Source organism: Ornithodoros turicata, unplaced genomic scaffold (genome assembly GCF_037126465.1).
Source record: "Ornithodoros turicata isolate Travis unplaced genomic scaffold, ASM3712646v1 ctg00001046.1, whole genome shotgun sequence".
NCBI classification, from domain to species: Eukaryota; Metazoa; Arthropoda; class Arachnida; order Ixodida; family Argasidae; genus Ornithodoros; species Ornithodoros turicata.
Genome location: NW_026999445.1, coordinates 25,290 through 37,556, shown reverse-complemented (window position 1 = coordinate 37,556; position 12,267 = coordinate 25,290). Strand labels below are relative to the sequence as shown.

The 12,267-nt window shown below is 43.8% G+C and overlaps 1 protein-coding gene and 1 long non-coding RNA gene across 2 annotated transcripts in view; one reads left to right on the top strand and one right to left on the bottom strand.

The window, feature by feature from the left end:
- The window catches only part of LOC135376136 (tissue factor pathway inhibitor-like), a 48,339-nt gene that overhangs the window by 19,761 nt on the left and 16,311 nt on the right, over nt 1–12,267 (top strand). The gene's annotated exons all lie outside the window — the stretch shown is intronic.
- Nucleotides 6,533–6,873, bottom strand: LOC135376137 (uncharacterized). The gene is made up of 3 exons (XR_010417557.1): nt 6,814–6,873; nt 6,679–6,758; nt 6,533–6,577 (listed from the first exon to the last, which is right to left on the bottom strand). It is a non-coding gene; the product is annotated as an uncharacterized LOC135376137 (long non-coding RNA).

Here is a 12,267-nt window from a genome sequence, read left to right as displayed (position 1 = left end):
GTACAGTTTATAGTAAAGTGTGTCCGAAGCTGTAGTTTATGTGTAAACCTTGCATATTTTTTATTCCGTGTTAGCGCCGCGAAGCAACTGTGGCTATGAGCGGCGCACAGATGTGGACAGATGGAGAGAGGGCAGCAGGAAGGACTGGGGGACAGAGGGTTAGTTTGTGTCCTTGGGCGATTTCAGGGAGAACTGTGCCTACATTCGTCTGGAAAGCCTTTGGAAAACCCAGGGAAAATCTCAGACAGCGCAGCTGGTGGTAGCGTTCGAACCCACAACCTCCCAGTCTTCAGCACGACTTTGGCTAACTACCTCGGAGTGGGACGCCTGAACCCTATCGGCCATGCCGCTGGTTTACATATTTAACACCTGTCAAGCTGTGCACATTGAATGAGTTGTTAAATCCTCTTTAGTGCCGTATATTGTCCTCTATACAAGGTGTTTCACGAAAAAGGATCCAAAGTTCAAAAGAGAAAGGTTCATCGCAAACCAACAAAAGAAAAACGGACTGCATATGGACCTGTCGCAGACGCGCCAGGAGCGGCGGATCATAGTGCTGTCGAGCGCCCTGTTATCGAACGAAGATTAGTCACAGTTCTCATTGACATTTTGGATTGAAATTGACTCCTCGCGCGTCTGCGACAGGTCTAGCGTCAGTTTTTTGCAAAGCCGAAAGCTAGTATTTAGAGCAGGAAAATAAAAAAAAGGATCCGTTGGATGTACAATTTGCGATCTACGGGTTTCGTGCAGTTGTACCCCCGTTACAACTCTCTCATTGATATTTTGGCTCTAATGCTTATAATTAAAAATGACTGATTAATTTAACTTAATTAAATAATTGTTTAATTACAAAACAAAAATAGTTCGAGCATCCTCACACCACTGGTATGCAGTCCGTCTCTTTGGTGTGCGATGAACCATTTTTTCAACTCTGGCTCATTTTTCTTGAAACACCCTGTATAAGAAGACATGGGTAAGATACTACTTAGACAGCTGGATAAAGTATGGCTAATTATTGCTGTATCAGGATCAGTTGCACATATCAATGTAGCAGATCGGTGTCTCACCAATACGTGTAAACCAGAAGAAACATTGTTTGCACTACACATTGACATTCCATTGTAGTGCACCCCGGCACCACACATGATCACGTGTTTTACTTATTTCCAATAATAAGAAAGCAAAATAAGTGACTCATGATTTCATTCCCCACATCATCACGAGCAATGGGGTGGAGTATCGCCCTGGCGATGAAACTCCCCATTTATCATCTCGCAATGAAGTTGTTGTTGATGTTGCAAGGTACTGGCACTCGGCACATGCAGAAGTATCAAAAATAAAAAAGCTACAGAACAGTCAACTGCGTCAATTTCCTGCTTTAAATGCACGTTTGTGGAAAGAAGACTCCACTTATGCATATAATTTGTAACGTGATCCGTTAAACGAGTAGAGAGAATCCTGCAGTTCCAGAAGAATTAGTCAGTTGCTATGTACAGTGCCCGTAAACAATGACTTAAGGTGTAAACCAAATTCTGACGAATTGTTATCATTAGAGCTGCCGCTTGCCCCTGAGGCACCAGACACTTTGGTGCTGTTCCTGCGCACATTGAAAAAAAGTGGGAAAAGCCAAAGCAATCAAAAATGTATTTAAACTAAATTGGAGTCGGTACACAAATAGTTTGAGCTGCTTCATTTATTGGTGTTATTTAACTGTCATTTATATTCACAGCTATTCCTCCATCTTTGCACTTTAGAACAAAAGGTGTACATACAACAAAAGGGTTTGGACAGCATAACATGGATGCTACGGATAATCACAACTAATTCCCGGTACTTTCTGCACAAAATATTCCAAAACTTGTGCTCAAATATGCGGTGTGAAACGTCTACATATGCAGAGATATTGTGATGCCAGGAATGTTGCTCCTGAGCCTTTGCGCAGCTTTGAACAGTATAAATACGTAATTTTTTACACACACACACACACACACACAAATAAAAAATCTACAAATGAAAATTCACATTGCTTATTGGCAGTAGGAATGCGAAGTGGAAGTTGGAACGTGTGCACATGAAGGTGGTAAGGCAATTACCAATTAACATATTGGTAATTGCACCATGCCACAATAGCCAAACTCTGGTTTTCAAAAGTGCATGAACGCTCATACATATATATTTCTGCATGCGATGATTAAAAACGTCCTCTTTTGGCATGTATCGCGAAAATGTGGCCTCTTTGTTGGTGCATATTATTTCGACAAATTTGCTAACTACCTAGCCCATCTGTGCTATGTGCAGTCATTCTTTGCTGTGCTGTTCATTGCCTTCGAGAGCGACCACTCAGAATGCCAGTCAGAGATGCTAGCAGAGATAGCAGCATTGAAGCAGAGCTGGTTATGTTTCCAAGCGTTGGGACACCTATTTTTGGTGCGAGTGACAATGAGGTGGAAAGGAGGCCACAAGGGCGGAACAAAGTGGCCGGAAATTCCAGAGCGAGCGCGGTCGTTTATTCGCTGCTTGCGCCTCGGAAACGACTCCCTCCCTGTTGCTATGGGGAGGACGCTGCCCGCCCGAGCGTCGGTCCGCGTAGAATTGGTGCGGCTCATTCTTTCGCGCTCCACCTGAGCGTACACGAAGTTCCACACACACACACACACACACACACACACACACATAAATGGGACGATGATGTGGTGAAGTTCCGCAGCCGCATGGGTGACTCCTATATACGAAGTACAAGAAAAGGATAACGCGCCTTGCGATGCAAGACTGCCAGTGTCGACGATAAAAAGAGACAAAAATAGATTGAAATAACAAATTCAATGCATCTGAATTTTACGTATGTTTTCTTCATCTGATTAGTAATTTGAATATTACCGTAAATGCAGCATAATGAACTTTTGAAAATGCTTCGATTTTTAAAGAGTATTGGAAAAAAAATATGAGAGCAAAATTACAGGATAATTATAAATATAAAGTATGTGTAGCTACTTCGCAGCTTATTTTCCTAACGAGCAATAATACAATATTTTCGGTTCAATCATTTCTGAAATGAACGGTATGTGATATATTGTAAATTATCAATATGTAGATAGTAGATTTACTGGAAGAATATTGTGTTGTACCGCTCTCATTGAAATGTGTTGGATAGTTCGCGTCGCGTAATGTGGTTATTTCCTCTTGTGCCACTTGTGGACACGTATTTTTGCATCTAAATAACGTTAATAGAAATAAAGAAAGCAAGTTAAAGCGTCTCATGAAAATAACGATCGAAATCAATTATATGAGTAATATATTGCATTAAATTGGTAGATTCCGATCATGGCCGATGCAAGTGTGTAAACAGAGGCGCTGCCGAGTGCCGACAGCCTGCGACGACCGTGTAAAGATTGCGGCGAGCGCAGGAGAAGGCGAGACCGGGGTGACGCATTTTGAAACATGCATATTAAGTTCCTCCTAGTGACCGAGCTCTTGGAAACATAAACGGTTCTACATTGAAGTATGCAACTTGAGTAGTATAGGTCACGTCAAGTTAGTAGTATAGGGGGGACCGCTATAAGAACATCCTTTTTCCAATCCACTTCTAGGAATTTCTAATCCACCACCAGCCAGTTCTAATCCCTCTGGTTGGTGGCCTCACTTTGATTGACAGGCCACTTTTTGGCGCGCCCATTCATGCTGATTGGTTTGAGATGATTCCACTTCGATTGACAGGCCCCTTTTTGGCTCCACCCCTTCACGCTGATTGGTTCAAAATGACCCCACTTTGATTGACAGGCCCCCTTTTGGCTCCGCCCACTTCACGCAGATTGGCCCCTCCAAACCTACTGATTGCTGATTGATCCGTCCACTTCGCGCTGATTGGCTCCTTCTAGGACAGCTGATCGGCCAACCCAGCGACCACGCTACAGCTCTATCTTAGACAGGCAAAAGGAATACATTGCAATGTTTATTGAGTACATCATGACTGTCTTGTAGAGATTGAATCCTTTGATGCTGGGCATGGTTCCTCGGAAGTGACGAATCATGTAGCCGTCTCAGGGACAGCGGCTAAGAAAAGTTTTATCCTCCGTGAGTTGACACGTTCCACGTGGTTGGAGGCACGTGCGTAGCGATCCAGTAGCGTTGTTGTCCAGCATAATGTCGGACTGCATAGGTACCACATGTCAATCTGTGATAGCCAAGATATCGCCAGGGCATTCATTCCCTGTCGGTGTTCTTATCGTTCTCCAGCTTCAGGCGTCTTTAGTTGCAGGCATCCAGCGCCAGCGTGCATGAGACAAGCGAGAAGAGAACGAGGTACCATGTCCTTCCACTGGTCCAACTGACGCTACTCCTTCTCATCCTCTCCATTATCTGAGGAGAGCAAGAATGCCCAGTTAAATCACGCTATCTCCGTCATACACTCAAGCTTACCATATTTGCAGCATCCGTATGGGGAGGAGTCGACGTCACTGTAGAGGTATCGTTTGTCGTCGCACGCCATCAGACTTCTTTTCACATTTCTGATGGTGTACAAGCACTGTTTCTTTCCCGCTATTGACACCTGTTCGTGCGATACTCTAGTGTGCTTGAACAGGGTATCGTGGTACGTATCATAGAGGAGGTGTTTGCGCACAGTGTTCTTTTTGACCCCTTTAGTTCTTGCAATTTCTTTTCCCCCGGCTAATTTGATGGAGTACATTTTGGCTTTCAAGCATATTACTTCCTCTATGGGTATGCTACCGATCTCACTTTTGAATACACTTAGCCTACCACGATTCCTCTCGCTGTACAGTGGATGACCCCGATCGAAGGAAGACAAGTCTAAATGGTCGTCGGCGATCACACGTAACTGATCTTCGTAATCCTTGCAGAATGGGCCGAGGATCAGAGAATCCGTGTCAAAGTAGCAGGTAATCACCGGACAAGTGAGCTTGCTCAGCAGAGTTTTGTAGTAGAACGAGTACATGGTTAATTTACTCAGTCCTAAAATCGTGAAGCCAATCTACAAGGGGAAATCACATCGCACTTTTCTTTTGCGCATTTCGTACATGACACAATCGGGGGGCAAAATTTTCATTCTCACGCATTCTGTTCGACTCCCGAGGCGACTCGCCGTCTCCTCATCGAAGGCTACTCGAATATCCCTCATGTTAAATTTATTTAAAAGCGTTCTTCCAAAGACCGCATTATTTGATATTTTATAGAAATTCTTTTTCGAACGTTGTGCCCGAGGCAACGCGCCTGGCAACATTGTCCTCATTGTAGGGACGCAGGAATGGCGCCTCACGAAATTTTAGGATTCGGTAAATTTTTGTCACCCTCATGCCCAATCTACAGTAGAGTGCGGGCAGTGCGTAATGAACGACGTACTCGACCTTGTCCTTGCATGTCAGCAACAGCTTTTTGCTGTTAGCTGGCTGATACATTAATTCTAAGAGAAGACCTCGCTGGAATGGCGAGAGCCATTCCTCCGGGACCACCGCCTTCTCAGGAGCCAGGAGGAAGTACCGCGTTAGCGCGTGGATAGATTTTGGATACTCCAAGTCGCACACATACACGTACCCCACCTCCGAATCCGTGGGGTGACGCATAAAATCCTCGACCCATTCGAAATCGCCGACGGGGAGGTGCTTTACCATACTGGATCCACAAAGATTGTTGCAATCTATGTATGATAACCCTGCTAGAAATGGTCCCATTGAAGATTTCCCGAAAAACTCATTGAATTCAATTGGACGTCTTTCAGACAAACACCATTAAAAAAAACCTGAAATTCCAATTCCCAATAGATGATTTGGAACAAATATTATATTGGACACAACTGGTGTTTTAATTGGTCTCAATGAAAATTCTCTGTAGAAATCAATGGGGCCCAATTCGAGACACATTGAATAGCACCCATGCAAACTCATTCGAGGTCAGTCTTGCGTCCCATTGAGCCAATGTGCTGCACTAAGGAATTTCCCACTGAAGTCAGCCTGATATTCTCCCTGCCAATGCACTTTTTTAATGAGTAGTAACATTCAAAACCGTTGCTCCTAATGAAAGTTACGTTGAAGAATCAAAGAAGTTGTGGCTGCAAAAAGAAATACACTCTGTGTGGTTTCTTCGTGAAAATTTATTGTTCACATAACAATACAGTAGGTGTGAAAATATGACAAATAGCAAGGCACAAAAACGAAAAGTTATTTCAAATGACTTGCACATGTGTGAGTATTCATGGAACTGAGAAACCACATGAAACAATAAATAGCAGGAACAAATACTCAATTCAGCACTTACGTGTCTTTGAAGGCGTACCGTTCATCACCGACACACACTACCGTAATCCATGGAGGCTCGTTCTCGCAACGTCCAAACAACGAACAGCGCACAACGCCAGGTGGAAAAAAATTATTAAAGCACTGAGTTCTTCGACGACCATGTTCTTCACTGTCTTGTACACCTGCCGCCTCACGATTTACGGTCTAGCCTGCCGTTCTTGAGCGAAAACTAACGCATCTCCAACTTAGGCGAGACTGTGTTCCCACGACGTGGTGATAGCCACATCGCGACAAAGACTCCCTTGCCTGCCGCCTCGTACAGGCTCAACCTGCACGATATACCATTTCAGATACACTTCATATAATATTTCAAATACCGTTTCAAATGACGTCGCTATAATGTCAGAAGGCAACAACGCATATTACATACCTTTTCACACAGCGCGGTTGGTAACAGTCACTAAAACACTCCGCTTCAGCTTGCTATCTTTCCGTCAGCGCTCATAATGCCTGCAGGGGTAAGGGCATACAAAGAACAGGAACGCCTTACACGTCAACTACGTACCTTAAAACGGAAAAAAATCACAAAGATAAAGGGCGAATTGATGCAGATGCGCGACCGCCATCCTCACACTTGGACGATTCATGAGAGACTGACTATTCTGCTGGCGACTGATGGACGCTTCCACTACTGTGCAGTGCGCAATATTGCATGAATTGCAACACAATAGCTTCAAGCGTTAGGCGCAACAGTAGGTTATACCACGGATCCTGTACCTTTGAGGGAATATTCAAAAACATTTGAAATCACGCGAACTATTTTGGAGCGCGGATGGGGAAACGTGCTACGGCGCCGAAAAGGTAGCATCTCATTCCTTCAGTTGGGAATGATCGTGTCTCATTTGTTCACATTGGGCCAATTCATTCAATTGGCTTCGCATTCCTTGTATTGGTGGAGTATCTCATCAAATCAATTGGAAGTCAGCGTTTCTCATTGATACCCATTAGACCAATTCCTTGAATTGGTTCTTTATTCCCTGTGCGCAGCCTTCGCCACACAACATGGTGGAACACGTTGTCGCGAAGGCCGCTCCCCTGCAAAACTCCCAATTATCTCAATGAGAAATACTCCTCTTATGCACATTGAATGAATTGGTAATCTGATTTCACATTGAATCTCATTGGAACTGCGGGAGAATTCATTGAGATCATGCCCTTTATTTCCAGCAGGGAAGTACACCTCCTGTTTATTGGGATCATAGTCACTACACAGAGGGTTGTTAGCCCGCAAATGACGCCTGCTCGCCTGACAGGTCCCGACCCTAACACCTGATTCGATGGTTCTGTACATGTCCTCGTCGATGATTAACTCCAATTTTGCCTGCGTGTAATTTAGAGCACATTGCCACGAATAGGACGCCAGAGAAACACAATGAAGCAATTCCAATCCACGCGCGTCGTAGCACAGTCGTCGGAAGTGCTGCATTACATCAGCATGTAATAAGGCATCGGTTTTCAGGTAAAATGCATTATAATCCCTCAGTCAGATTCGAGCATCCAAAACGTTCAAATACTTGCAGCACATACTGGTAGTCTTCCTCGCTTATATCCTCCCCCATGAGATCATTTCGGAAGGCAGATTCTGCCAGCAGCGCCAGTTCGTCGTACACCGCGAAAGAATTAACGTGGCTGTATGGGAATACACCTATACGAAGCAGAATTTCCTAGTCGTTTCCAAATACCTGCTTCAGGCACTGGAACGTCTCTGTGCCCCCCATGGATTTGACGGTTTCCACGAGCTCCCCCAGCGACGAATTTAGGTACTGTATGGTATCTCGGAATAGGAAGGTGCCAATTTCAAACGATCAAATTTTTTCCATGGAACTGGCAACGATGAAGGGAGATCGCTTCCACCCGAGAAGGTGAAATTCCCGCAGCAGTCCGGCCAAATCGTAGGCCACATTGTGCACCATGATTGGTAATTTTTCTCTCGTCATGCACGCCACGTTACAGGGGCTGTGTTCCTTCGTTTAGCCAGATTCGTGGGAAGTACCCCACTGCACCCGAATTTTTTAGTTTTCACAGCAGAAATACACATTTGAACTTTTTGGACGCAAGTGGATACAAACCCACTACCCTCGCGCTGGTAATTTTCAATGCGCCCGGTGGATTTCTGAATCACATCCATCAAAGTATTTGTGATAGCTCCGTTGCTGTGGACTTCGCGAGCAAGCGCCATAAAATGAGGTATGTGTGCGGTTACATCCCCTCGATTTTCTTTCATCATTAGAACGTCAGAACAAATGTAAAACCTATAGGGTTTTCTTTGCGCTCGCAAAATATCAATTATATTGTGGAGGTGGTTCATTAAATATTGTCGCAAGTCCTCTACTCCCTGGTCGTGAACAGATGCCAATAGCACAAACGCTTTGACGATACCTCGAAATGCGCTATCAGTTTGAAAGAAAGGCAGGAAGGAAATGTCCACATAGGGATGTGATCGCTCGACGTGAGCATGCAATGTGGCAGGTGAAATGTCTGGAAAAGATGGTGAATTCTCTTCCAACGGCTCATCATCCCCGATATCATGAGGATCCAAGAAGCAGAACACGCATCTGGGCATTGAAAAAAAGAAGAAACACTAAGAAAACGTGCACCACAGAGCGTGGACAAAAAATACTTACTCTTGAAGCGAACTCCGCACACTCCCGAAGCGATACGAAGACTGCTGCCTCTTTACACATCCTCCCCATTTACATAGCGGCGACCTCGCTGCATGCCCCAACATGCACGGGTGCGGGGAGTCGTCATAGGCTAAAAACAACCTGTTCTGCATGTTCAAGGTCGCAGCTTGCCCATGGCTTCACGTAATGCTCCGTCCGCCTACACCACTGCCGCACCTGAGCGCAAAGTTCGCTGTCATCGCATGTCATTCCGATATGCAAGTTGCTTTCATGAGCAGGCACAAAACCATCCCTTTTTGTTCACAGAGGCTGTGGAATTTCAATAATATTACTTAAATGAAACAAATTGCAGTGAAATACAGCTTCATCTCAGACAGGAATTTCTACCCTCAGCGTTAAACCCTCAGATACCAGCATTTCTTCTCGAATAGCAAAATAGCTATAGATTAAAAAATTAAACACGTGCTAACAAACTACCATCAACTGCTATCAGATAATTCTTGCATACTTCTACATACACACCCGCATTGTCATTGCGTAAAGAACGCACAGGACAAGGGCACACAAATCCCTGTAAGCGAGCAGGGAAAAGGCATAAGACCTCAGGAATAATCGCAGAGTCACCGCACATCGCTACCCGGCTAGCACAACATGACAGCAACAAGATATTAGCGAAGGGTAAAAATGGCAACACTACTGAACAAGTCCAGACATGCGACATCGCATACAAAATACTGCCCGTCGGGGAAAAGGCCTAAGCCTGCGACAGAAAATCATAGAGCATACTCAACTTCATTTTTCTATTTCGCGTAAACTAAACGCGGTTTGCTCGGAAAACGACGTACAAAGTTCCTTAGGGAGCAGAGAAATATAGGAATTTCTACTTTGTGCTCAGATACCAGCATTTCTGCTCAAAAACCCATGACTGCAAAATTAAGCACTGCTTTCTTCATCAAAATATCGAGCACCCAACAAAATCAACAAACAACCCCACCTTCACTGATAGAACACTATTCACCTTTTACCAGGAGGCTTTCTTCTGCGTAAAAGTAGAGAAAATAAGAAAAGAGCAGCGAAAATTAAATGTACTTTTGCTTGAATAGCTATAAGAGAAAAAAATAAATTAACAAGGCACACGCTAATAAACGGAGAAAAAGGCACTCATTTCTGCTATCAGATAATTTTTGCATAATGCTACATACACAGTCGCGTTGTCCCTGTGTAAAGAAAGCACAGAACAAGGGTACACAAATCGAATTGGGAAAATCACTCCTACTCGCGCAGCATAATACAATATACGCTGATTTTTTTTTACGGGCGAAAATTGCAATAAGAAGTCACTGGTATGCAAGTGCAACCACCCTTATTTTTAAACCAACATTTCATGCAATACCACATAAATTTATCACTCGAGTCACACGAAAAGGCATACACAATGTACTAACTGGTTAATTGGGGTCACAGTTGCTCACACACACAACACAGACACAACGAGCGACAGTGAAAAATAAGAAATTACACGCAGTTCTGCTTTAATTGCAAAGTGTCAAGCATGACAAAACACATTTTCTACCACCAGAAAATTATTAAACAGAATATTATAATACTCGCAAAAATTCAGCTTGTGTGGCAAACACACAACCTGAGGAACACAGCCATTCACATGTGCTTTCTGAATTTGTTATACAGGCGTGAGCGATTCGATAAGAATAAAGCACGCTGCTTGGAGAAAGCATATATCATGTGTAGCTCAGTCTACTCTATTGAAAATGCAATAAACCTTATTTTTCAAACAAAAAAAATCATAGTCGGCATAATATACGGCAATATCACTGAAGTCAAACACAATGAACTTACTTGTCAAGTGGGGTCCCAGCTGCACAAACGAGCACGCATACTCACACATTTTTAGTGCCTCACAACTAGCAAAAACCCAAAGTCTATTCACAGCCACATAAATTCATATTATCAGTATGTCAATAATTATCCACGTCAATAATTATCCAACCATCGTCAAAACGGGGAACACACATGCGAAACAATAGGTCTTCCCGACGGATGTAATACGATATCGCCAATCGACTGTCCCAAAGCAAAAAAGAAACACAGTACCTCAGAAATGCATATTGCCTATACATCCAAGAACAGCGTGCAGCAATTATAATACAGAATGGGATTCATTTCTTCGTACTTTTGTTTGCTTGCATATAAATATTTCACAAGGAATATTACAGAGTTAAAAGGAGAACAGCATTCGCTACACTCTGTAGCTCTTATCATTTTTAAACAAACCAGTTTTCATATGGTCATAACCACACTACCATTCACTAAATAGGGGAGTCACTAATGATTCAAATAAGATAAAATATCATTCCATCATCATTGACTGCAAACTTCACCCAAGAATAAGCAACTGCTGCGCGTCGTATTTTTCTTGTAAGAAGCACCAAATAGACTCAATCTCGCCATGTTAAACACCAACAGCAACGAAGACTAGACAATTTTGTATTTATTTTTGTCGTTTCCAGCAGCTCATTACTTTGTGGGAGTCATCAAAAATTAAAAATTTCTGATCTGCTGCTGTTCTAGTGATAAATCAGTGTGCCCCCACGTGAGCCGCGTCGGGCCCGTTCACGCAGTTAGGACAGCCTTGACGCAATGACGCGCGCCCGTTATCGTTTCCCCGTGCGGGCACACTGTTTTATCACTTTAAGAGCAGCAGATCAGAAATTTTAAATTCTTAGAAAAATTATTGATCATGGTGCACAATCTGGCCTCCGATTTGGCCGGACTGCTGCGGGAATTTCACCGTCTCGGGTGGAAGCGAGCTCCCTTCATCGTTGCCAGGTCCATGGAAAAAATTCGATCTTTCGAAATTGGCACCTTCCTATTCCAAGATACCATGCAGTACCTAAATTGGTCACTGGGGGAGCTCATGGAAACCTTCAAATCCATTGGGGGCGCAGAGGCGTTCCAGTGCCTGAAGCAGGTATTTGGAAGCCAGTACGAAATTCCGAAGCAGTGCCGGAAGCAGGTACGAAATTCTGCTTCGTAAAGCTGTATTCCCATACAGCCACGTTAATTCTTTCGTGGTGTACGACGAACTGGCTCTGACGGCAAAATCTGCCTTCCGAAATGATCTCACGGGGGAGAATATAAGCGAGGAAGACTACCAATATGCGCTGCAAGCATTTGAACGTTTTGGATGCTCGAATCTGAGGGATTATAATGCATTGTACCTGAAAACGGATGCCCTATTACATGCTGATGTAATGCAGCACTTCCGACGACTGTGCTACGACGCGCGTGGATTGCAATTGCTTCAATGTGTTTCT